Source organism: Dermacentor andersoni, chromosome 1 (assembly GCF_023375885.2).
Source record: "Dermacentor andersoni chromosome 1, qqDerAnde1_hic_scaffold, whole genome shotgun sequence".
In the NCBI taxonomy this organism is placed as follows: domain Eukaryota; kingdom Metazoa; phylum Arthropoda; class Arachnida; order Ixodida; family Ixodidae; genus Dermacentor; species Dermacentor andersoni.
The window spans coordinates 61577747-61604340 of record NC_092814.1 but is presented as its reverse complement, the minus strand read 5'-3'; the positions used below and the strand labels follow the sequence as shown (position 1 = coordinate 61604340).

The 26594-nt window shown below is 48.9% G+C and overlaps 1 long non-coding RNA gene across 1 annotated transcript in view; it reads right to left on the bottom strand.

Moving 5' to 3' along the window:
* LOC129380491 (uncharacterized) overlaps window positions 1-26594 on the bottom strand; it is a 72063-nt gene that overhangs the window by 43480 nt on the left and 1989 nt on the right. The gene's annotated exons all lie outside the window — the stretch shown is intronic.

The following is a 26594-nucleotide window of genomic DNA, read 5'->3' as shown; positions in this document are numbered from 1 at the left end:
CGTTGACGCTGAATCATTAACGTAGCCACCGACCACCGTCCTCACTAAGTGGGAAACAAGGGAAAGATAAACTCTAAGGCCCACACACCGAACCCAATGCGTTTGCTTCTTGGTGTGCTGCCGGCACGCGCGAATAATTTTGCCCTCGATCGCCTTTTACATTCACATTCTTCATGACCCAAAGACCGGCTTTCATACTTCTAGTTATCGTTTTGAGCATTCACGGTGTTGAACGTAGCCGGGTCAGAAACAATGCTGCTTCTGCGCGTTGCTACTGCTTGTTATGCATGGCGTTACTAAGGAAGTCACCTGCGCCGTAAATAACGAATACAAAAATTTTATTTTCGATTGCCATGTAGCCTGCAAAAATATGTATACAGGCAACGACCGGGCCTGTAACTACGTTTCCCAACCGTTCCGATTTCAGCGGGACAGTCTCGAATTTTGAGTAATGTCTCAAGCTTCGACTTGACTCAGTCGGGACTGCCAAATGTTGCGAAATTGGCTTTTCTTTTTTTGCTGCGTAACAATAAATAGGCTATTTCCTTTGTACATAATGCCTGACAACTCGTTTGCACATTCTTCTCTTTCTCTTCTGTTGCGTCGTCATAACCGTGTCGTGGTTTTAGTTTTTTAGTAGGCCCTAATCGTTCGCAGAATCTCCATCTGCATTGGTAGGCTATGGTAGAATTGCTAGCCAGGCAGCTATACTGCAACTTTGTTTTTTGTTGTTGTTGTTGTCTTTTTTTTAATCGTGACACGGTGGGACTAAAAAAAGAATAAACTTTCTAGAATGTACAAATTGGCGGCTCCTGGCACTGATAGGGTCTTTCGTCGCCAGCCCCTCCCCCTCGACCCAACTGCATGCGTCCACTCGAGAGTTGGCAACACTACCTGTAACGCGTTCTCGCACGGCAGAACCATCCACAGCGCCCCCCATCTGTCACACCTCCACACCGGCTCTAGACGCTGAGATCATCATCGCCGCTGCGCATGTGGTGCTCAAACAGTTTCGTGTTTGCAATTGATCAAAGTAGTCAATTAACGAATGAATAAACTTTTATTGAAACAGTGACTTGCCACTCGAGGTGGGAGCGTCCCTTATTCCAGGAATCCTCTGGCCTGGACCGCCCGCCAGGCCCTGGCGACGATTTGGCGCTGGTCGACCAGGTCCGGCTTGTAGATCGCAGTCTCCCTTGTTTCAGTGAGGAGGTCTGGGACTCCGTGTGCTACTGCTGGTTGTGTCGCTGTGATGCTTGCTCGGGTGTGCTTGCATTGCAGTATAAAGTGTGCCAGGGTGTCTGGTACATTGCAGTGCGGAGAGGTGTAGCTGTATAGCGTCGGTTGGATATGATGCAATAAGAAGTCGTTTGTGATGGTATTACTCTGGAGTCGCTTGTAGTCGGTGCCTTCGTCTCTTGCTAGTTGTGGATGTGGGGGAGGGTATAGCCGGCGTCCAAGACGATAGCGCTGCAGTAATGCTTTGTAAGTAAGTGGTATGGTTTGTGTTTCCTCCATTGATGTGGATAAGAGAGAGAGAAACAACTTTATTTGACCAAGGGGTTCGGGCACGTAGGTCCCAGGGTCCCCGCACGACCCCACTGCACTACACGTTTGTGAGTTCATGGAGTTCCATGACGTGGGCGGCCCGGTCAGTGGCGATCTTCTGCCTGGCCGGGTCCGTCGAGCGCAGAAGGGTCTCCCATTCCTCCCAGGTAGTCAGGAGCTCCGGGCCCCGCGGGAGAGGGTCCGCCGGGCATTCAATGAGAATGTGGGTAAGCGTAGCATGGGGGTGAGTTCATTGAGCACACGAGGGGGTGTATGCTCCCGAGCGGATGCGGGAGAGGAAATAGGGGGAGGGAAGGGTGTGGGTGTGGAGGCGGCGCCATATCATTTGGTGATAATTGCCAAGGGATTGGTGGGGTGGATGGTATAGCTGGCGTTCGGCGCGATATGTCTGGGTCAGCTCGCTCCCGGGAAGAGCTCTACACCGATTCCGCCGCGCCGCCCGGTTGATGAGACCTCGAGCGTGGTCATTGGCGGCTTCGTTGCCGGGGTTCCCAGAGTGCGCAAGCACCCAGATGATGTGTCTGGGATCTCGTGCGGGGAGGCCCGGTTGACGCTTGCGCGGGCCGCGGTGTGTGCCGCTTCATTCCCCCCGAGTCCCTCGTGTCCCGGAATCCACATAATGCAAGTGTAGGGGGAGGAGTGTCACCGCGTTTCAGTATGTGGATTGTTTTGATGGAGATCCTGCGCTTCATGTAGTTGCATGCCGCTGTTTGAAAATCGGTGAAGACCACTATAGCATTCTCGCTCGTCTGGTTCGCGAGTGCTATAGCGAGCTCACTAGTTGTGTCCGCGCGTTTGGCGAGAATTGTCGCTAACGCCAGTGTCGTCCCTTTGAAGTCTATATATGACGCTGATGGCGAAGGCGTTTCGGCCCACATATTTGGTCATGTCCACGTAGCGCGCGCGCAGGTCGTTAAGTGGTTGTGTCTCAAGCCATTTACCCTGGCTAGTCGTCTGCCTCGGTGGTGTTCATGATGTATGTTCCGAGGGATCCCGTTAACTTGTAGACATCCTCGGAGTTGCGACGGGGTCTTGTCGTTACGTTCGCCATGGGGTTCTAGGTTGGTTGCGTATCCTGTGCATCAGAGGACACCTTTGCTTGTGCTTGTGAGCTTGGGTCTTTCGACCTGGTTGATGAGGTGTGTTTCCGCGAGTTCTTCCCAGGAGTTGTGAACACCCTTGCGAAGTAATTAATCAGTGGAGGTGGTTGGTGGCAGTCCTAAGGCGAGCTTCGTGGCCTTTCGTATTATGAGGCTTAGCTTGTGTTTCTCCGCTGTGTGCAGGTTGAGGTATGGAGTTCCGTATATTATGTGGCTGTAAAGGAGGGCTTGTACAATTCGCAAGGTGTCGAGCTCTTTGAAGCCACTGCGGTGGTTGGCCATCCGTCGTATGAGATGAGTAAGCTGCGTCACGGTGTTTTGTAGCCTGGGGAGTGTGGCGGAGCCGGACTCGTCCTTGTGTATATGGAGTCCCAGGATTCGAAGCGAGTCGACCTTCGGTATCGGGACGCCCTGCAGAAGGACCTGTGGTTCCGGTGCGTCGTGGCTTGAAGGCCTGTCTTGGGCGCGTACCCCAAGCACTAACAGTTCGGATTTTTCCGGGGCACAGTGAAGACCGCAGGTGTTGAGGTACCGTTCGATGACGTGGATCGCTTCTTGAAGACAGTCCTCCTGTTCGCCCGTGCATCGCGCCACTCGTCCAAAGTGTGATATCATCTGTATATAGAGCGAGGCATATCGATGTGACGGTGTGTAGGAGGCGAGGAAATTTGAGAAGGGGCACGTTGAAAAGGAGTAGTGAAACCACCGGCATACCTTTGTCGGTGGCGGTTGTTTGCGGGTTAGCTGAGCCGCGTAGCCTAACTTGTCTGAAGTTCGTAAAGTAGCTAGGTCCTCTGTGCCGCCACAATTGTGGGTGAATCGTTGAATTGTATGTGTTTGTCGGTTTTTGGTGCAGGTGTCGTCGACGAGGGTTCGAAGTATGTGTCAGGTATTCTTTGAGCTGAGCCCTTGGAGGTTGTCGCAAAAGGACGGCCAGTTCTGGTTCGCTAGCTGTTCGGTATACTCCTGTGCCTACGTGGTTAATATGGCAATTCGGCGCTTGCGGTTGAGCTTTTACCGTCGCCATCGTTTGAGGAGCGATCGCCGAGCCTCCCATAAGTGTAGGAGGTCATTATCGAACGCCATATTTTCCTAGTCTAGTTTTATCGTCCTGGTGTGGCCCTCAGCTGCACCTACGAAACCGTTTAGCCAAGCTCCAATGTCTTCGATGGTCGAAACGTTGGCAAGTTCATTCCTGTACGCGTTTTAGTCCGTGATACGCGCCTTTCTTGGCTTGGACGAGCAGTGAGACTGTTCAACCTCGATTTGAATTATGTGGTGATCGCTCCCTATAGCGTGTTAGAAGTGTATCTGGAAGGTCAAGTCATACCAGAGAAGGACATAATACGCATCCTCGGCATGTGGATCCAGAGCAGCAAACGGTGCGGACACACGCTAGGCCTGCTCAAGCTATCGACGGAGCAAATCAGCAGTATGATCACGAGAGTGTCGCAAAGACGGAGCGGCATGAAGGAAGGGGACACGATCAAGCTGGTCAGGAGCCTGGTGGTCAGTATGGTCACGTACTCACTCCCGTATCATAACATGACGCAACAAGAGGGAGAACAAGCCGAGACTCTCATCAGGAAAGCATACAAGACGACGTTGCATCTGCCCAGAAACACGCCGTACGACAAGCTACTCAAGCTAGGTATTCAGAACACATTTGAAGAGCTCAAGGAGGCACAACTGGGTGCGCAGCTGTACAGACTCCAGCAGTCAACCACCGGCAGGGCGCTCGTTAAAAGGTTAGGCTATAAAAACATAGAAGCAACGGAGGATAGGATGGCTAACATACCAGACTCTTTTCGCCAGACACTGAAAGCTAGCCCCCTACCGAGGAATATGGACCCGAATCTGCATGCGGCCAGAAGACAGGCGCGAGCAGAAAACGTAGAAAAACACCTGGCCACTAAAAACAATGTGGTATACACGGATGCAGCTCTATACCCGTGGGACCACAACACCAAAGAGTTGCGACAGTGACCGTGGATCACATGGGAGAGCTGATAAGCAGCACAACCCTAAGGAGCTGCACGGTAACAGAGGGGGAAGAAGCAGCTGTGGCTCTAGCAGCGTCGGAGGGTTACCGTAGAAACAGATCCTTGATAATACTCACAGACTCCAAAGAAGCATGCAGGAACTACACGGCAGGTAGAATCAACAAAGGGGCGCTGCGAATCCTTCTCGAGGCAGGGCTTCCGAACGAAAAGATACTGCATACGATTTTCTGGGTGCCTGGTCACACCGAAATAGAGGGTAACCAGAGGGCCGACAGTCTAGCTCGCTAGCTTACATACCGAGTGGGACAGTGAATGGACCCGGATACCGCTATGACGGTGGAACCAACGTACGCGGAAGTACTAAACCATCACAGAGGCAAAAGGATAATATATCTACCACTCCACCCATCTTTAACACAACACGAAGCAGTCGGCTGGCAAAGGCTGCAGACAGGAACATTCTCCAATCTACACATCCTACACAAAATGTTTCCCAGTCAATCCAGGGACACATGCCCATGGTGTGGGGCCATCACAACACTATATCACACCACATGGGAGTGCAGAAATAACTTCTCTTTCCACAAAGAAGAAAAACCCAGTGCGGAACAGTGGGAGGGCCTGCTCACCAGCGGCGTGTTCACACTCCAAAAAGGATTGGTGCAGCACGCTCTCAAAGTGGCCAGGCTCAGCGGTGCTCTGGAATAGGGGCGCCGACCACTCAAAACGACGGAGACTTCAGTAAAACATGAAGACCTCTGTTAGCCGCTAAAAGCTGTAAATAGAGCAATAAAGTTTTCCTTTCCTTCCTTCCTTCCTTCGGGAGTCGGTTGCACGTGAAGTAGCCAAGAAAAGAAAGAATAGAGCTCTGACTCACAACTGAAGCGTGGTTTTTATGAGCTGGGCTTTTTATACACAAAGATAAGCGATGAAAAACAAAAGAAGAAAAAGAGGGTCAAGTAATTAAAAAGCCGCACGAAGTACGCCCATCACCGACTTGAAGACATTGTACGTCATTCACTTGTCCCATAAAGGCACTGTGGTAAGAAAATCATCTTGCTTCTTAGATAGACTAAGGAAAATGCTGTACAAACACACGACCTTGCAGCCGAGCAAGGATCGTTCTTGTCATCAAAACATTAAGTCTTTCTTTTAAAGCTTACGCGCCATGAACTCGAAGCACAATGCACTAGTATTTAATGCTCGCGCTCAACCACACGCTGTGTCGCGAGGTATTAGGCGACAAAACATGGAACGCGTCATCGCCGTTATTTTCAGCGCGGAGCCGCCGCCTCTTTCACAAAGCGCAGTGCCCGCGTTGCAATCAGGGAGGAATTGTGTCGCATGCCATTGTAACCTAAAGCGGCAGTCGCAACTTGAGGCCTGATTATATTGTGGGCTCTGCGCGACGCGAATTAGACACAACCGCCGTGCCGAAAAACACGTGAGAAATTGATACTTTCTGTGCGGTTACAGTTGTGGAGTAGATGCGTTAAAAGCCAGGAATGTAGTAGAGAGAGAGAGAGAGAAAAAAAAAGTAAAGGCAGGGAGGTTAACGAAGTTGAATTTGGTTTGCTACCCTACACTGACTGAGGCTGTATTTATGAAGAGATATTCAACAATAGATCACGTTCATGTCATCAATAAAGTTATTAAGAAATCTGCTGAGTATAATCGGTCTCTCTCTATGACTTTAATAGATTACGAAAATGGGTTCGATTCATTAGAAAAACAAGCAGTCATGGAGGCATTGCGTTGTCAAGGGGTACTGGAAGCATACGTGAATGTCTTAGCAAATATCTGTAAAGATTCCACAGCTACCTTAATTCTTCACACGCACACACGCACACACACACACACACACACACACACACACACACACACACACGCGCGCGCGCGCACACACAGCGGAATTTTATCAATCGCAAAATGGGTCAAGCAAGAGACACAATCTCTCAATACTATACACTGCAGACAGACAGACGGACGGACGGACAACAGACAGATAACTTTATTTAGGTCCTGAGGTACGCTACCTCTCAAGGCGGTAGAGCAGCGGGCCGCTCCCACCTGCATGCTTAGACATATTCAAGTTACTAGACTGTGGAGGATTACGGGTGAGGAGCAACGACGAATATCTTAGCAACCTGCGGTTTGCAGATGACATTGTCCTGTTCAGCAACGATGGAGATTAATTGCAACAAATGATTGAGTACATTAGTTAGCAAACCTTCCGAACTTGCTCATTTTCGGGGCTATATAGAAGTATCGCGTTGGAGTTATCTGCAATAAGACTTAGTACCAAGCATTATTAGCTTCGTCCCACTGAGTTAAAACATATATATAGGCCCATGACCAAAGGTATCCAGTGGAGGGAAAAGAAATGAAATACTATTCTATATGAATATGACGCTCTCTGTATAAGTATACTGAAAGCAAAATAGAGTACAGATGGCTTTCCTGTTATTTTATGCTAGGTCAGAAATGTATATGTTTTCTCAAATGTTTATACCATTTGTTTCTCTGAAACGTTCTGCTACGGAGCACGAGGTCTCGAGTTCGATTAATGACCATGGCGGTCGCATTTCGATGGATGAGAAATGCAAGAACACTCGTGTACTTAAATTTATATAAGTGCCCGTTAGAGAACCTCAGCTGATCAAAATTAATTCCGAGCTATCCACTACGGCGTTCATCATAACCCAGTGTGCGATTTCGCGACCATAATCACAATTTAGTTTTTGTGACCAATATGGTTTGTCAATGTGTATTCGCGTTTTTATTTCGTGCGAAATTCTGCGTAAGTTACACTCATTCTTCTCTAGCGTTATGTATTGCTATATGAAACTATTTTTACCATACGCCAAGTGTTGTGTCGCATAAGCGGAAGGGTTCGGGAGCTGGCGCATATGCAGGCACTCATTTACCTGTATACGCCGATCTCTGAGGCAACCATCATGTACAAATGGTACAAAAAGACCCTCTTTGAATTCATTCAAGGTCGTCATTTCTAATCAATCATGTGTCACGTATATTTCGGTTGGTTGTCTGTCTGCTTCTTTCTCGTTTTCTTTTTTTTTCTTTTTTGCTTCCGTTTTCACGAAGATTCTTTTTGTCTAGTCTTATGAGCCGGTGGACGCAACTTCGATTATAATTATGGAAATTTGGTTTATTCTTCTGCACGTCAAAGCACAAACTCGCCTTCATCACGCTTGTGTTGCCAAGCAATAATGCATGCAACAAAGCGAATCATGGTGTCGTTGTTTTGCATCCTTTACAAAATTAAAGACCTCATTCATTCCCTCATTAATTGAACTGCGTTACACAGCCAAGAGAGAAACACTTGCCACATATATAAATTGGCCCTGACAAAGATGTCAAAGTATCTGATTAGGGACAGGATTCCCAACTTCATTCGTATGAACTGCGGCCTGTCACTGGCCGGCACTTTCGCTGTCGAATAATTCGCTGCCCCGGCTGCTCGGCGCCCGCTGCTGCGTACAAGAACTGCTTCGTGAATCCGCGTCGCGTTTCGCAAGTGTACTGCGAGGGCTAAAAGATGGTCACGCGCAAGGCTCAAGGTGCTCGGCTCAAGGTGCTACATCAAACACGCTCCCCCCCAAACACCGAGTACAGGCTGAGTGTCACATCTTTCTCAGCCTTTACTGCTCCCCCCCCTCCCGTCTCACATTATCGTACAACGATACATGTGTCTGCAAAATTATGTGGCGTCTTGATATGGCTCAGTGTCCAACAGCCGCCGCGCACTCTTTTGCGTTATTCACACTGTGCACAAATTGTATTACCGAGGCAAAGTTTGCGGAGAGATACACTGCAGCCGCCCCTCGGTCTTGTTGCTCTTTCGCGGAAGTGCTGATCTCCGGCAATCAACGACCGGGGTCCTCTTCTTTGTTGCTCATTCATTTCGATGTGCCACAAGACTATTGAGTACTGAGGCCGGCGCAAACCGAGGGCATCGTCAAAAAACAAAGATGACAAAGGTGATTCGAGCAGCAGAGATATCAAAGGCCAACAAGCACGTCGTTCTGGTCCTCTCTAGGGGGGTGTACTTTTTTTTTCCCCTGCGCTCCAACACCATCGCCCAGTATTGATACCACTCGCGTCGCTTTCTTTCCGTGATTTTATGAGCCATTCATGGAGCGCCGTTCGAGAGGCGAACGACCCGTCGGCATGGCAGGACATCCGCCGCAGACGCGCGTTTTCACGGTTCCATCGGCCCCTGCACAGCGTACACACGTGCGAAGCGCGGTCGTTGTCCGGTGGCCATTCGCGTTTAGAAACAACGATGACGCGCGGCAGAACATCGTTATTGAAGGGACAGAGAAGTGATGCTCGATGCGGACGCCAACGCTGGCGTGTCCCCTGAAGTTTTGCAAACCAACGTTATTTAATTCTCAAATAAAAATTTTCCCGCGGATTCGTTTCGTCTTATTATCATTTATATTATTTCTTTATTCTGCCGATGGGTTTCAGGAAAAGACAATGAAGAACTGCTTACCATGATCCTGAATCGTGGTATGATAAAACACCCTATTAAACGGATGCATCGGTGATCAACCTTCTGAGAAATGGAGATACTCAGCAATAAATTTCGACCGTGTGGTCTCTGACCTGAGGACATCCCGCTCGGCATCCAGCACATTGAGGCTGAGATGGGAACGAGAACTATGTAGGCAAGAATCTACGGAGTTATTTATTTTTCGTGGTAGCTATCAATACATATGTCAGACATTCCATTTCGGCGGGAAACAATTCAATACAGACGACCAACAACGCATCTGCGAGGGCAACGCAGTTGTCCATCCCAGCCTTACAAAAAATCACACGTTGTCAAGGTACTACAAAGTTGGAGTTTATACCAAGTGCTTTGTTATTCCTGTTCGGTGATGCGCTTTCTTTTTGACAAGGAACGTCACCAGCGCGTTTAAATAACACAGCCGTAGTCCGTATCGCACAGTTACTGCGGGCTTTGCTTTAGCATTTATGATACTTCTGAGAAGAATGCCCGATAACAAGTTATCTGGGTCACTGTAACTATAAAGAGAGCCGTATACTCATTCCGACAATCCCATTGATATGATTGCAGTGCGTGTTATTGTTTGACTAGACACAACACCGGCATTATAAGGGTCAGTACAATTTCCTTTCCTGACGTTAACGATGTTAGCCGGAACATGTGCTTTTTTTTCATTCGGAACACAAAGCTAAAAATCAGTATGAAGTAAAGATAGAGCGCATTTCAAAGTTTTATATATCCTGATTTTGACATTGTCAAACGTCGAATAATGCTTGCCGACAATATATATATATATATATATATATACATATATATATATCCGCTTACTCTGGCAGGACGTTTTCGACCAACCTTTACACCTGCTTTCCATATCCACACTCGCGTTTCCCTGCCGAATCGAAAACAGCTGTACCAGTGTATAGACTTGGTAAAGACATCGACCAGATATTGTTACTATCTGGCTAACACACAGTGTCTCTCTTGCTTTCTCAACAAATTTTGTGCAAGAGCAATAAACAGCCAGTAGTGACACGGCAGTTACAAAGGCAACGACGCCAATATCATAAAAAACAATCAATTTAATACTGGGACATCCAGTTTTGTTGAAGTAGAACAGCAAAGCTTTTACTGCGACTAGATGCGGTGGACAATGTCGGCGTCCCAAACGACCGCTCCAAATCTCGACAGAAATTCATTTGACAGAAACATTGGAGCTATAGGCGTAATTAAATTTGGAGGAGACAGTTCAAGGGTGATCTGTGAACGGAAATTAGACGTGTACGAGGTACGCATGCACGCCGCAGTAAATACCAAAGTTTCGTTAATTACGCTTTGGTGCTATATTGACACATATACTTGTTCATCTTTTACGGGTGAGCGCTTTTCACCGTCTAACGAGTGTTATCGCTCAGCGCGGGCCGCACCCTCATGTATCGGAAGTTTCTGGAATGTTATCGATGGTTCTGTTGTCCCCGAAGCTGGTAATCTGATTGCATGTGCGACGCGAATTGTGCAGAACTTTCTGGAAAACACGCGGGCACCACCGATTGCTCCGGAACCTACAATGACTCGTATATAAAAGCCGACGCGCTTGAACCGCCGATCAGAATTTCGACGATCGCCGATTGTGTTCGCCGCTGTCGCCGTTCCTTGAGTGTAGCCTGTTTTTGAGGGCACAAGTTCGCCAACTAGAACGCTAGTTTCATCATTTCAAGTTTTGCTGCTTTCTTCACCGTCACTACAACGTGACAATATGCACGTGGTACTCTAAAAAGTCATTTCACAAATACTAGGAGTATCAAGATGAAACTAAATACAAATAACGTGCGTTCTTGGAGCAACATTGCAGAAGAATTTCAACGTTGTAGCTACTTTGAGGGTGCCATGGGAGATAAAATTAGTGCTGATTGAGATTCTAGATGCTTGCCGGACGACGAAAGCGCTAGCCATTTGTGAGCCACCAAGCATATAAAGACGAAAATGTGTAGCAATAAATCGTCCTTTCAGAGCAACACGCTGGAGAAATTTTCAGGTTGTAGGCGCATTGATGGCGCTATATTAAATTCCCAAAATGTCACCGGTCGGAACCACTGCAACGTTCCTTCAATGACTGAATTAAATTTTAGAACGGTCGCTGTAAGTAAACGGCTCGACATTACTGCTTGAAACGTTTCGCACGTTTACGGCGCGCCACTTATGCTGAGAATTGACCGTTGCCAAATATCGAAGTTGCAGTATCATTTTGAGAGCGATCACTTTAAGTGGTTGCGCTCGCGCGACAGATTCGACTCGGTCCGCGCGTGGAGGCGGTACGGGAAGTGCGCGAGGGCGCTGCGGAAAGTTGCTCGGAAAATTCTCCTTGCCACTCTGCTCCGCTAGAATACGGGTTGCAATTACGCAAGGTCGCACAAGCCTGGCGATCGTTTATCGACTAGACAACCACCAACATCCGTGCCCCCGTAACCCCCCCCCCCCTGCCCCCCCATCCTGTGCCCTGAATGCGACCGCCGGTAAACGTAACGGAAAAGCCAGAAAATCGAAGCCGGTTGCGCCACACTGCTCTCTCGGCGACATTGCAGCAGGGCAATGTGAAACGCAGAGAGAGAGAGAGAGAGAGAAATTCTGAGCTGTAAGTTTACCGACAAATCGAGTGCACTTTTAATACACTATTTCCCGAAAGGACTGATGCAACAATCGGTGTTGGAATTGGCGCCACCGTTCTTTTTTGCATTTCATAGTTTTAGGTGAACGCGCCAAGCGGACTTGCTTTTTTTAGAAATGACGTCGCCTCGCTATGAGCACCACAGAACTGTGTTCTTCAAGCTGTGGTCCTCTGAACACCAAAGGTCCTCGATGAAGCTCTAGGGTGACTGCCCCGGGGAGCGCGCTCTAAAGAATGCCCACTAGCGAGCGTATATACAGTTATTTAAGAAAGCAAGAGAAATGCATGTCACGAGATTTGCGACCTCTTGTTCGTGTAAAGCCACGTTGTCTACTTCGACGCGTGCAAAAATGAGAACAGCGAACAGGGTTGATGATTAACTTGGCTTGAAATTTGAACTGTCTTTAGAACAAAAAACGACCCGCCGTGACATATAGCTCTGACTATGGCGTTGCGCTGCTGAACACGAGCTTGCGATTTCGATCCCGGCCACCGCGGCCGCATTGATTCCGATGCAGGCGGAATGCAAAAACGCTCGCGTACCGTTGCATTAGGCACACGTTTAAGAAACCCCAGCTGTTCGAACTAGATTCACCATCATCATCATCATAATCATCATCATCATCATCATCATCATCATCAGCCTATGTTATGTCCACTACAGGGCGAAGGCCTCTCCCTGCGATCTTCAATTGCCCCTGTCCTGCGCCAACCGATTCCAGCTAGCACCTGCAAATTTGTTAATTTCATCACCCCACCTAGTCTTCTGCCATCCTCAACTGCGCTTCCCTTCTCTTGGCACCCATTCTGTAGCCCTATTGGTCCACCGGTTATCTACGCAGCACGGAAGCTCCGCCTGCTTGCTCGGCAGTGCACCACGTCGCAATGAAATGAGCCACATTTAAGAAATACTCGACTGTACCCCCTTGATACAACATTGTCTCCGAGCGCCATCACAACTTCGCCGTGGAGACGCCACGCTCTTGTATCGACTGTGGTTGGGCGTTGCCTTCACCAAAGCCTGTGCATTCCGCATAGGGATGACCGACACCGCAACCTGTGACCACTGCGGCCATGACGAATCAATTGACCATATTTTGTGCGCTTGCCCGCAGTACAGTCCGCAGAGGGAATGCCTTCGCCACGAACTTGACCAACCGGACGACCAACCGCTATCGGGAAAAAGAATTCCACGCCACCGAAGGGACCTAACGTCACAGAAGAAGGCCGTGCAAGCGCTATTGCGCTTTCTGCGATCTACCGGCCTTTGCGAACGTATTTAACTGGACCGCCTTTTGTGTGTGTGTGTCTCCATGTGTGCGTGTTTCTTTTGTTTTGTTTTGTTTTTTTAGCGTTTTCCTCTCTGGCATCTTTCTAACATCTTTCTCCCATCCCCAGTGTAGAGTAGCAAATCGGAGACTGATATCTGGTTAACCTCCCTGCCTTTCCTTTTCATCTCTCTCTCTCTCTCTCTCTCTCTCTCTCTAACCTGCGTATTACATGACCTGTCCACCTCCATTTCTTTCTCTTAATGTCAATTAGAATATCGGCTATCCCTTTTTGCTGACCCTGATCCAGACCGCCCTCTTCCTGTCTCTTAACGTTGCGCACATTCTCCGTTCCATCGCTCTTTGCGCGGTCCTTAACCTGTTCTCGAGCTTCTTTATCAGCCTCCAAGTTTCTGCCCCATATGTCAACGCCGGTAGAATGCATTGATTGTACACCTTTCTTTTTAATGATAATGGTAAGCTTCCAGTCAGGATCTGACAATGTCTGCCGAATGCGCTTCTACCCATTTTTATTGTTCTGTAAATTTCATTCTCGGGATCAGGATCCCCTGAGTAATTGACCTAGGTAAACGTACTCTTTCACAGACTAGGCTGACTGGCGATCCTGAACGCTTGTTCTCTTGCCCGGCTGTTGATCATTATCTTTGTCCTCTGCATATTCATCTTCAACGCCACTCTTATACTCTCTCTGTTAAGGTCCTCAATCATTTGTTGCAACTCGTCTGCAGTGTTGCTGAATAGAACAATGCCATCTGCAAATCGAAGGTTGCCGAGATAATTGCCGTTGATTCTTACTCCTAAGCTTTCGCAGTTTAAAAGGTTGAATACTTCTTCCAAGCACGCAGTGAATAGCATTGGAAAGATTGTGTCTCCTTGTCTGACCCCTTTCTTTATAGGTCTGTTCCTACTTTTCTTGTGGAGAATTAAGGTAGCTGTGGAATCTCTGTAGACACCTTCCAAGATATTTACGTAAGCGTCCGGTACTCCTTGATTACGTAATGCCTTTATAACTGCTGGTATCTCTACTGAATCAAATGCCTTTTCGTAATCTATGAAAGCCATATATAGAGGCTGATTGTACTCTGCGGATTTCTCGATTACCTGATTGGTAATATGGATGTGATTCATTGTAGGGTATCCCCTCCTGAAACCTGCCTGTTCCCTTGGTTGACTAAAGTCCTGTGTTGCCCTTATTCTATTGGAGATTATCTCAGTGAATATATTATATAATACTGGAAGTAAGCTAATGGGCCTATAATTTTTCAACTCTTTAACGTCTCTATTTTTGTGGATTAGTATAACGTTGGCATTCTCCCAGTTCTCTGGGACACTTGAAATCGATAGACAGTTCGTATAAAAGGCCGCTAATTTTTCAAGCGTTATGTCTCCTCCATCTTTGATTAAATCGACTGGTATTCCATCTTGCCCTGTCGCTTTTCCCCGTTTCATGTCTTGCAAGGCCCTTCTAACTTGATCGCTAGTTATAGAAGGAGCCTCTGTAACTTGTTCATTACTACTTCGCATTCAAGCGTGCGCTCACTGAACGCACGCTTGAGAGCAGCACGATACCACTGCTCAAGCGCTCCGTCACGTGGCTTCTTTTCATATTTCGCGGGCTTTCTTTGCAACCCGGAAAAAAGGACTACGTAAGACGTATCGTAAAGGAAACCACTCGGTCAGTGGTTTCTGAAGGTGCTCTACAAATATGCGCATCATAGTTGGGGTCCTCAGTCTATAATTAAAAGGTTGGCTAATTAAACTTAATTAGTGAGTTATGGGGGAAAACAAAAATTGTCTGTTACTATAGGCTATTGCGAATAGTATGAGTTCGGTTCAGTTCGCTGCCGTCGTGGCTTTCATTTTTAAATTTTTGGCTCAAGTTATGTGGGACACCCTGTATATTGCTATGACGAAGATAGCACAAACGTTACCGCGGCCGCATGGCTCCAAAAGTGAGGCAGACAAAGACAAAAGGGTCGGTGTCGCTGCTTTCGCTCGCGCTGTCGTTTGGGTGGGACTGCTCGGCTGCTCTCTGCGCTGGACCCGCTAACCGCCAATAGACATCGTGGCATAAAAAGCAGCGCAGATGTCGGAGCGCATGTGACGAGGTATTACAAGAAGCCACTTGCGACCATCCGGTATGTAGTTGCGGCGATAGAGCAGGTTGTCTCACACGGTAAACTGAGGGACCTGACGGTGTAGCGCGCGGGAGGGCGGGGTGGTGGTTGAATCCGACAAGAGGTCGAGCAGGGTAACAATCCAGGGGTCCTTTCATTGCTCCGAATGCATCGACTCGACGTTGAGCGCTGAGATAGCGGTGTACTGAGCTGAGAAAGACGCAGTATCATGGGGTAGAGGCGAGCGAGAAAGGGCGTCCGCATCATGCTTGTGGCCAGACCTGTACACCACTTAGATATCAAACTCTTGTAGCCGTAGAGCCCAGCGACCGAGGCGGCCCGAGGGGTCTTTCAAGCTCGACAACTAGCAAAGAGCGTGGTGGTCCGTGACGACGTAAAAGTGTCGTCCATAATGGTAGGGTCGGAACTTCCCAAGAGCCCAGACTATAGCCAGGCAGTCTTTCTCAATGGTTGAGTAGTTGAGGGTTCGGCTCGCGTAGGCGACAACATACTCGTTATCGCCAGGCTTACTTTGCGCGAACACCGCACCAAGGCCCACGCCGCTGGCATCCGCGTGTGCCGGAGTAGGTGAGCAGCTGGCGTAGTGTCTGGAATGCGTCACCACATTCCGGAGACCAGTCGGTGGCAAGGGTGAGAAGGCGCGTCAAAGGAGCGATAATGGTCGCGAAATTTCGCACTAATCGGCAAAAATAAGAATGACGGCCGATGAAGCAGCGGAGCTTCTTCAGTGACGTTGGTATAGGGAATTCGGCCACAGCTCGAAGTTTCGCGCGATCGGGCAGAACGTCGTCCTTGGAAGCAACATGGCCCAAGATTGTCAAGTTGCGAGCTCCAAAGCGGCACTTTTTGATATTCAACTGAAGACCGGCGTTCTTAAGACATGCAAAAACCTGGTGGAGCCGAGAGAGGTGCGTCGAGAAATCTGAAGAAAACACGACGATGTCATCAAGGTAGCACAGACAGATGTTCCGTTTGAGGACTCGAAATATGTTATCCATCATGTGCTGGAAAGTTGCGGGCACATTGCAGAGTCCGAAGGGCATGACGTTAAATTCATATAGTCCATCAGGGATGACAAACGCTGTCTTATGACGATCACATGCGGCCATGGGAACTTGCCAGTAACCAGATCGCAGGTCCAATGACGAGAAGTATTCGGCGCCTTGTAAACATTCAAGTGCATCGATTCGGGGTAAAGAGTAGACGTCCTTCCGTGTTACTTTGTTGAGACGGCGGTAATCGACACAGAATCGAATAGAACCATCCTTTTTACGCACCAGCACAACCACGGACTCTGGGCTGGTTGAATGACGCCACGCTCGAGCATATCATTCACTTGGTCGTTGATTACACGACGCTCCGCCGCTGAGACGCGATAGGGGCGTTGCCTGAGGGGAAGGTGGGACCCGGTGTCAATGTGGTGGGAAACACTGTCCGTATGACCGAACGCGTGTTCCGTACAGTCGAAGGAAGATCGGAAATATCCAGGAGAGACATAAGTTGCTCGTGGTTTTCAAGGGAAAGGTTGGCGTCAACGCACGAATCAAAGACCTCGGTAGCCAATTGGGAGCTCTTCGGAAATGGTGTCATGGCATCGAGCGAAAGTCCAGAAGAGGAGCCCGGCACGTCCAAGAAAGAGAGAGAGAGAGAGAGCAAAGAGAGGAAAGGCAGGGAGGTCAACCAGAAGAGCGTCCGGTTTGCTTCACTACGCTGGGGGAAGGGCAAGGGGAAACAGAAAGAGGAAAGCGGGATAGAGGGAACATTGTGTGTGCATGCAGCAAAGCGCCTTGAAGTCAGTTAAGTCCAAGCAAGTTCTCCGCCGATATGTTAGGCTGCCGTCATTCTGCTGTCTGAAACTAATCTTGGTACTTCGCCATTGCTGGTGATGCACGTTGAAGTCAGCTGTGAAGACCAAGGAGCCGGTGGTCGTCAGCAGTACGTTGCAGTACGTGGCAGTGATTGTTAAGGTAAACCCCAGCCTCTTTGACTTCAGTGCGAATAGAATGCTGCGGGTGGGCCATGATGCTTACTCAAGAGTTGCAAGTACTGAATTGAGAGCATCCAGCACTTGCATTGTACTTCGCGCTGACGGAGTGTGCAGGTTATTCAAGAGCATTCGAAAAGTATTCATGAGCGACCGGAGCATCATAACCACGTGCCGGTCGTCTTCGGGCAATTTGTCAGGAACCCGCGTTGTGCACTCTACAGCGATGCGCAGCTACATCGACGCGCGTCCAAGAGAGAGAGAGAGAGAGAGAGAGAAGGGAAGACAGAAAGGCAGGGAGGTTAACTAGACTGAGTCCAGTTTGCTACCCTACACGTGGGGAGGGGAATGGGGAGAGAAAGAGGGAGAGAGAGAACTTAGGTGTAGGATGTCTACAGTCTGGCACTCAAGTCTGTTTCCCTCAGGTAGCGAAAAAGCGCTCGAATTGCTTTCTGGGCCAATGAACTATGAGGCCAGGCCCCCAAGATCTTCGTCCAAACAGCCAGATATGTCAACGGGCTCGACAGAGCCGAGGAACTCGTCGCCGCGAGGGAGAGTGAGCGGGTATGCGAACGGTTTGTGCTCTAGCGTAATTTTTGTACCAGCGGCTACGTCAAGAACGGCGAATGGAAGGGGTAGAGGTTTGGCGGCGAAGAAAAGTAGATGAGGGTGTGAACAGTACCTGGGCGTCGGGCGCAGATGGGCAAAACAAAGGGACTGGTGTTGAGGTGCTTGGTGGCAGATCAGTATCGGCGGCGACAATAATCTTTATAGGGGCGGGAGAGGCGGCCGTCAGAGTGAGGTTAAGGACAGAGAAGTTTCGGCGCGGGCGCAGTCTATATAACGGCTAAAGGATAGAAAGTTGGGCGAGTTGGTACGGTAACATAATCTTGGATTGTAGCGCGAAGTGACACAGAGACTGGAAGCAGACAGGACTAGCGCTAACTCTCAACTGGTACTGTGTTGAAGCTATCATTGACACTTTTTATGAAAAATATATTTATTGAAACTGTCAACATATATATAAGTGATTGCAAATACCGCAGCATGTGAACGTGACAAGGTCTAAAGACACCAGTTAAACATATCAATAGATATAGGAAGCGAAAAACCAAACAACAAAAGACAATACTTGAGATTAACACACGTGCTGATGAGATATTGACATTCGCTTTCTAACAGAGATATTGATGCGTGGCTAAGGCAAGTCTCTCCTAATCTTTTAATGTGAAATGCCTCAATTATTTCGCGTGTGGTTTGGCATTTGTGTTTTGAAAGGATTTTTGTGTCTTCAAACAAAGGTTTACAACCGCAATTGAAACAATACGACGCTAGATGTGAAGCATTAGGGTTGTTAAGTGAGTGTTTGTGTTCTTTTAGCCTGATATTGATACACCTGCCGCTCTGTCAATTTTAATTTCTTTCGCACTTTAGTGGAATCTGATACCAGTGTTACAAGGCACTAAAGGGGACATATGCCTAACGCCGCAGTAATTTTTTCTTCTTTTGCCACCCTGTTCAAGTTTCCTATTTATCATAGGGCACATTATAGACAATTTGCGGAGGGCCGAGAAAACTGTATTGACGTCATATCTATTGGCCACGTTCCGTAAACCGTGTGACAAGCTATGTACAAGGGCACCACAGCAAACCTTTTTTCTTGCTTTTTCTGTTTTTTCCTGTTTCTTAGGGCCAAACAATGAGATCTTCCTTACCTCAATAAGGAAGCCTTCATTGCTCTGAGGCTACCTTATGTCACTCTGAAAGCTTCCTTACTGAGGGGCCCTCGGTGAAGGCTTCCTTAGTGCTTCCTCAGCATAAGGTAGCTCCAAAGCTACCTTCATGCGTCCTTACGCCGCTCCTGGCCCTGAACGAGCGCTTCACCTCACTGCTTAACCACGTGACCTTTGCTTGCGCATGCGCGCGGTCCCCCACCTGCGGAGAAGCACGAGCAGCGAGCACGGTACGTCTTGCCAGGCATGTTCGTTTCAGTCACGCGTGCGGCATGAAAGCGTTGCTAGGCGTTGCACGACGCCGGCGTGCCAGCGTTGCTGGAGCACATCAAGTTTTGCACTGTAATGTGGTACTTTTTTTACGTTTAGTAAACAAAACTAGAAGAAAGCGTCCACGCTTCTCTATATTAGCTCTTCAATTTAAAGATTGTGCGACGATACAACATTTTTTATTGAATAATGGTGGCCGCGTAAAGCTTTTAAGAGAAAATCTCGAACCCAGGCATGCGGCAACCGCTCCTTAGGTGAGGACGGGTGAAGGGAGCTTTCAGAGTACGCTTGCTTCCTCCATCGGTCCTTCGCTGTAAGGAGGCCTCACGTAAGGTTAGGAAGCGCTCGAAGGAAAGGAACGTTTCATTGTTTGGGCCTTAGCAGCACTTTTTGCCCATTTCGAAGGCTTTTCGCAGGTTAGTGATAACAATTGAACAGGATAACCAGCCTTCTAGAAGAGTAGACGTCTAGATCTATCTGTTGTGAAAAACTTGTATACTGTGTGGACATGACTTAGCAGTGTCAGACCTAAGAGCTGAGTATGCTAGCCCCTGTTTAACAAGTTTGGAATGGCAAGAAGAAAATTCAAGCAGTGGTTTCTTTGCCCTAGGCGAATATTACCAATAGACATATTCCTCTTGGAACGTTAAACACAGATCTAAAAACTGTGATTTGTTGTTCTTGATAAGCTCAAGCGTGAAACCAAGACCCATAAAAACTTTTAAAATATCCGTAGCTTTCTTGGTGTAGTTATCGCATGAACAGAACACCAGGTAGTCATCTACGTATCGAAAGGTATGCACAGCGAATTCCTTAAGATTGTTTTGTAGCTTTCTATTGACGCGACTTAGATAAATATCACTCAGAACTGGCACAACTTTTAACTACACCAAGAAAGCTACGGATATTTTAAAGGTTTTTATAGAATGTGGGGGTGTCTTGGTTGTGGTGGGGGCCTTCGTCGGAGTGAATGCATTCACTCCGACGACGCCGGTATACTCTGGCCGAAACGTCAGTAAAAACATATGCCATAACGTTCGTCTTTTTTTCTTTCTTGAATGTTATACCCTCGGGTCTGGAGCGAAACCCTTCGATCTTGTATGCATATATATAAATATATATTATTTTGGTCATCATTAATGCCAGTTTGAGCTTCTGATATGTAACAGTCCTCAAATCTAAACCGCGATACGCTCTAGGGCAGCACTTCAACTTATCCGTTTCTTGCCTGCTGAAGAAACTTATTTTCCATTTTGCGATTCTTTCTCATTATGAATAAAGTAATATTCGGAAAGTATGGGTATGGCTTCACTTCTCATACATAAACGATTCGTTAAATTAATTAATAAATTAAATGATGGGGTTTTAGTAGCCAAAACCACCATCCGATCATGAGACACCCTGTAGTGGGGACTCCGGAATAATTTGGACCCCCTGGGGTTCTTTAACCTGCACCTAAATCTAAGTGCACGGGTGTTTTCGCATTTTCGCCCCCATCGAAATGCGGGCACCGCGACCGGGAGAACACGATTAGTTGCTTACATTCGACTTTATAGACGATCAACCTACGAAACCAGGAGCTCCAATGATAAAGTTTGCATTGCGGGTCACTCAAATACGTACCGCTGGTCCACTCTCAAAGGGGAACAGCGGACTCGTCATATAAAGCAAATGTGGCTCGACAGGGTTTCTTCAAATGTATAAATAGCGCGGTCAGGTGACGATTAGGTGCCGGATCAGAGCGTTCCCTTCAAGAATGAACCACGAGTTACCCGAATAGTGTACATGGTGTAGATACAACGCATACAAAAACACCGTAAGACTACTGCTTGCGTATACAAGTGCATGACTGCAACGATCCGTGCAGACGCGCCCGTCGCGTTTACGCGTGCGCTGCAGGTTACGCGTCGGCGTCAGCGCGTTAACTCCGTCGGAAAGTATGTGTGTGACCTTGGTCTACTTCGACGGTGCTCGAGTGAGAGAGAGTAGGGAGCAGCCGGAAACACTATCTCTCCTGGCCGACTCAGATAGGCAGATAGAGCTACACGCGCCAGTTACGCAATACGGAGCCCGCTCATCGCGCGGCCATCGGGCTTGCCCAATATACCGGGTGTCCCAACTATCATGCACCAAGATTTAAAAATATGCGAATGCCACGTAGCTGGACAGAACCAAGGTAACGTTGTTTTAGATGAAAAGTGTAAATGAGAAAATGGTACACCATGAAAAACTACCGATACAGCTTTCCGTTGCTCAATACGTGCTACATGAGAGTGTTCTTCCGAGCGTGAAAGAAGCCTGCGAATACACGCAAAGTGCCTCGAGCGGCCAGTCGCGCAGCAATTTTCATTTGTTCACATGTTTTCACATGTTCATTTCACCTCGATGTCCCATTCCGCACGTCCAAAAGATTGCACAATCCTTTGAGCCTTACACGGACCTATGGTGACGCTTTAGCTTTCAATTCATCAGCACATCCACGAGCCATCAGATTACGGAATAACCTACCAGACAACATCACTTCTCTGTCTAATGCTGATACATTCCATGACCAACTCATTGTTCATTTCACTGAAGCCGTCGTTTAGCATGTCAAAGTTCATAATTTACTCGTGCCATTTCACGCTTTGATGGATCGCGCACTGATCCACGTACCATGCGCCTTCTTTATTACTATTCTTTGGTTTTGTTTTATTGTGCGCTTTTAGCTGCGTCCCATATTTACTCGTTATTTCCGCACCTCTTGGTCTTCTCTTCTGTACTGCGATTACGTGTTAAAATTTTATTTACCATGTATTGTACTTTGTTTTCCTTTTATTGCTTATTCTGGTTGTGCATGAACTGTTGTTTTTGACGCTGTTTGACACTGAAGCTGTTTTGACAATGCTCTTGATATTAATTTTGTATGCACTGGATTTTGACGCCTCCTTACACAGTGCCCTACGGGCGTGTAAGGTATTTCAAACAAATAAATGAATAATTAAGAAATACATACATAAATATGCGCTTTCTCGCAACCTCTGTGTTCGGAAAGCTTTTGTGAGCACGTCTACGCTGCGGGTACATCAAAATGTCATTAGGATGCCTTTCAGTAACACACTCTAATGCTGACGTTATACCCAAGAACAGCACTGCGTGATGAACTGGCCTCTAGGTGTACCTAAGACTATTCATTTTTAGAGAAACCTTCGCTAGGCTGTATTCGTTTCCTTTCTCCGTCGCGCACAGGCTGGCGTACAGTGCTTAGAAAAACGGGAGTTTAGTGAAATTCCCGCCAGACTGCGTTCTTCACGCCTCTTTGCCCGCCTGCGTAGATCCCAGCGGGCTTCGCTCTCTCGTCAGCCTCTAGGGCTTGGCTGCGAAGCCGCAGGCGCAACAATGCCACCCCGGGCCCGCGCACACAAGCAGTAGCACTAGCAGCCGAGCACTGGGGCGCGATCTGGCGGAAAGCAGTGGCGAACCGCAGTGCACGTGGGAGTGTGTGTGGAGGGGGGGGGGGTAAGCGAGGGGAACTGGCGGGGCGCACAATAAATAAAGAAAACGGGCTTGGCAAATCCTCTCCCTCTCTTCCAGCCGAACGCGAGGAGAAGCCGGCGAGGAGAGCGAGGCGCCGCCGGCGGGGAAGGGACAAAAGAGGAAGCGCGAATCTAGGTCAAGTTCAGGAGAGGGTAGCGCGGCACGCGCAACACACATAATGCGACGCGACTGACAACATTGGCGTTCGCCGCCGCCAGCGAAGGAGGAAGGAAAGAAGCGATCCCGCAGGGCTGCCGCCATGTACCACGAGGCGAAACCGAAACAGACCAGGAAGAGTTCCGCTTCCACCGGCTTTCTTTTCGTATTACACCCCCGCTCCTTTCCGCAACGAGAGAAAGAGTAGGCTGGAAGTGCCGAGAGATCGCTCGCTTGGCGTCCCCCCACACGAGTTCTCTTCCCTTTTATCGCCTTCGTACAGAACGCGTGCGAGAAACGGTGACGTATACTCTTCGAGCAGTCGACATCCGCACACCGCAGCCACTAAGAATTACGGCATGATTACGGGGAGTGCGCCGCGCACGCAAGCGCGATTAGCGGTTTTCTCGCTCCTATATTTCACAGTATTACAGCTGCTATATTTACTGCCACTCACGCTACCGCACAGGAAGCCCTGTTTTGTCGACAGGTGGCCGCGTGGCGACGTATTAAACGTCACTAACGCTGCTGACACGACACAATTCTATTCAATGGAATCGTGTACATGTGAATGAACAAAACCCAACGGAGTCGAGCATCAGTAGCCTCGAAATACTCAGAACGAACGCAAGATAACTGTCACATATTAGTGGAACCAGTCGAATCTTTCTTTTATTTCCAGATAATTTTTTTTTTCATAAGCTGCTCTGCAGCCTGACACGCGGCAATAGAACCGGAGACCATGAGTGGCTGCTTAAAAACCAGTAGATGCAACAAATGGCTAGTCAGTCTAATTAATGTCAACGAAAGTGCATTAAATGTAATGCGTCTGCACGGAGCCCATCGAAATGCACACAAGTCTGAAAACAAGGTAAAATGACCTGCTTCCAGGTGGGTACAGAGCCCCACGCTTTATTCGCACCGTGAATATGTGCCGACATAGTTCGTTTTTAGTTTAAAGACCCGACTAGAGAGAAGATTGATGGATCTTGAGGCTTACGTTGCGATCACACGTTTGACCTGGCTTTGACTAGGAGAGAGACAAAGAAAGTCGAGGCACTACCATACACCATAAGCGCAGCTCTTCTCAATATGACGTCCAGCGCACCTCTTTACAGACCGCCACTAAGCCGACTGGACCCTGGAACATCTTCTGGAACTAAAATTGATACCCTGGCCACATCCGTCGCTAGCGCAGAAAGCTATTCTTGCGCTATTGCAGTTTTTGATGAACACCGGCCTCAGTCACCGATGTACTTCTGCTCTGCGCACTCTATGTGCACGCAGTACTTACACTCTCCCCCACTTTTCCTATCTCCATTGTCCCTTTTTCCTTATCCTCAGGGTAGGGTAGCAAACCGGACACTCGTCTGGCCCATCTCCCTACCTTTCCACTCCTTGCTTTCTATCTCTTTCTCTCTTGGGTTCGGCAAACGTCGCTTTAGGGACTGCTCATAACAGCCAGGCATAATATCCCACGTATACGCATCTCATAACAGCGCCCAGAGAGGTTAGCTTCAGAGCCTAAATGTGCACAGCCTTTTTTTTTTTTTTTTATGCCTAGAGATATGTGGTAAAGTAGCAGTAGTGGGGAAGTGTCGCTATTCGGGAGTTTCTTACGCCAATCCACTAAATTTAGAGCTGAATTCCTTCAACAGCGTGCCACAGTGTCGCCCGGCTGACTTTCAAAGCTGACGGCAACTACCACTGGGGGTGTGGACACACTTTAAATGAGCACGTGCAACGGCTTCGGGCCATCGAATAGGAGGCCGAACCGCACGACTGTAGGTCGCGAAACAAGCCTCGCACTTAGCAACAGCCGAACACCGAGCTGCTCCGGTTCCAATAGAAGGGCCCGCGACGTCGCCATAGATCACGCGCGCATTCTTCTTCTTTTTTTTTTTTTTCTTGGGTGATTCGCTCTCTCAGCGTGTCGCTCAAGGTTTTGGCAGCGCCGAGTTACTACGGCGACCTTGAAGGTCTCGGCGATTCAGCCGCAGGAGACTGCTAGTTAAGGGGAGGAGAGCCAATGGCGAGGGCGCGATGGGCGAAGGGAAAGCCAGAAGAACGAAAGCGCCGAGCAAGACGATACACCTCGTGGCCTTCGAGGCTTCCAAGTTATGTCGCAAGGGTCGTCGAGAGGAAGGGGGAAGTTTTGTCGACCGCCCAACTTAGCGGGCCGCATTATGCTGCGCCTCGACGCTGCATAACGGTAACTGGTGAACAAATAGGCGCGGACGACGTAGCGGGCGGGTGCAGACCGAGAAAGCAGGAACCAAGGGCACTATGTAGGCGCCTGTTGGAAAAAAAAAAAGTACTTTGCCGCGATGACAAAAAAGACGACTCGACGACTTGCAGCCAAAGCGCGCATCTAGAAGGTCACTTTTGCGAAAGAGATAGCGTCGCCTCATGCATAGCGAGGAGCGCATGGAGAGCGCGGATTGAACTCGGCAAGACGCAACGCTCGAGATTCCGTCATGCCTACTATATTAGTTCACCACGCATCGGCAGAGGTCACCCTTCTGGCGTTTCCGCTGCAGTCACGACACCCGTAAAGCACAAGACGAGCCCCCGCGAGCGCAAAGCAACGAAGGGCCCACATGTGGCCGACATACCATGGGTGAGAAAATAGTGCTGCAGTTGACGTAACATGCGAAGCGCTCGCGCTGCGTGGGCCGCCACATGTCCGAAATAAGTGTTCCGGACTCACTCGTAGCCTATCGCTCGCTGCACACGAGGCGTTTGTCTGGGCGGATTACATGAAATACAAGATGCGAAAACCGTTTTCCTTTTTTTCTTTTTTTCGTATTCAATTCTGTCTGCATCGCATGCGCACGCATGATGACAGGCTGTCAAAGCGACCCGTAACTACGTAAATGCCACCGCAGAACGGTACAGCCTCTTTTTAGTTCGCGAATTTCTGGGAGAAAGTTTCCGTTGCAGATACAGAGTTGCCGCGAGCTTCAATACCATCTCGCTGAAAACTGTATCTCCAAGTACGACTACTTCCGAGGCAGCTCCAAGGCCAGCAGCAAAGGCGTAGAAGGGCGCCGCCCTCTCCTTCCTCATAGGAAATAAACAAGGCGCTCGCGTGACGCACGCCGGCCGCCAGCCAGGCCCGTGGCGGCGGCGGCGGCGCGCGACACCTTCGCCCGCTTCCCGGCGATCGAAGCACCCGAGGGAAGCGCGCGCACTGCGCGCCATTGGCGCTCACAATTAACTGGCTCACCGAACAGTCCTCGTCAGCGTGGGAGAACCCTCCCCTCGAGAGAACTAACTCGGCGGCATTGAATTCCGGAGAGTAGCCGCTGCTTCCGCGGACGTGACCGTGACACAGTTTCGCTCCCGTCGCCGGTCCCGCGCGAGCTCTGATCGATGGCGTGACGTCGCGCGCTGAGCGGCTGGGTCCCATCGGACCGCGACCTTTCCCTTTTCATCGGACGCCGTTGCCTTCCCCCACTTGTTGCTGGTCACGGGGCCGTTGAGGTAGAGAGCAGCCTTGCAGCCAAGCGAGCAACACCACCAGCAGACGACGATTAAGCGCTGCTGCGCCAGATTCCCCCGAAAATAACAAGCGCGCTCATACGCAGATGGCGTGTAACGGAGGTTTGTCGAAGTGGTTTCCACCAACACTTCA